Source organism: Arachis duranensis, chromosome 3 (assembly GCF_000817695.3).
Source record: "Arachis duranensis cultivar V14167 chromosome 3, aradu.V14167.gnm2.J7QH, whole genome shotgun sequence".
Lineage (NCBI taxonomy): Eukaryota > Viridiplantae > Streptophyta > Magnoliopsida > Fabales > Fabaceae > Arachis > Arachis duranensis.
The window spans coordinates 106,612,110-106,612,821 of NC_029774.3; positions in this window are offsets into that span (position 1 = coordinate 106,612,110).

Consider the following 712-nt stretch of genomic DNA (forward strand, 5'->3'; position numbering starts at 1 on the left):
TTTGTTTTCTGAATGAATGCCTGAACAGTGCATATGTCTCTTGAATTTGTTGTTTTGAGAATGTTAAAAAAATTGTTGGCTCTTGAAAGCATGAGGAAAAAGAGAACTGTTATATAGGATCTAAAAAATTCATTTAATTGATTCTTGAAACAAGAAAAAGCAGTGGATACAAAAAAAAAGGAGAGAGAAGAAAGAAAGAGGAAGAAATAAAGTTGTGATCCAAGGCAAAAAGAGTGCGCTTAAGAACCCTGGACACCTCTAATTGGGGACTCTAGCAAAGCTGGGTCACAATCTGAAAAGGTTCACCCAAGTATGTGTCTGTGGCATGTATGTATCCGGTGGTAATACTGGAAGACAGAGTGCTTTGGGCCACAGCCAAGACTCATACACTAGCTATGTTCAAGAATCATTATACTTAACTAGGAGAATCAATAACACTATCTGAGTTCTGAGTTCCTATAGATGCTAATCATTCTGAACTTCAAAGGATAGAGTGAGATGCCAAAACTGTTCGGAGGCAAAAAGCTACTAGTCCCGCTCATCTAATTGGAGCTAAGTTTCCTTGATATTTTGGAGTCTATAGTATATTCTCTTCTTTTTATCCTATTTTGATTTTCAGTTGCTTGGGGACAAGCAACAATTTAAGTTTGGTGTTGAGATGAGCGGATAAATTGTATGCTTTTTGGCATTGTTTTTAGTATGCTTTTAGTAT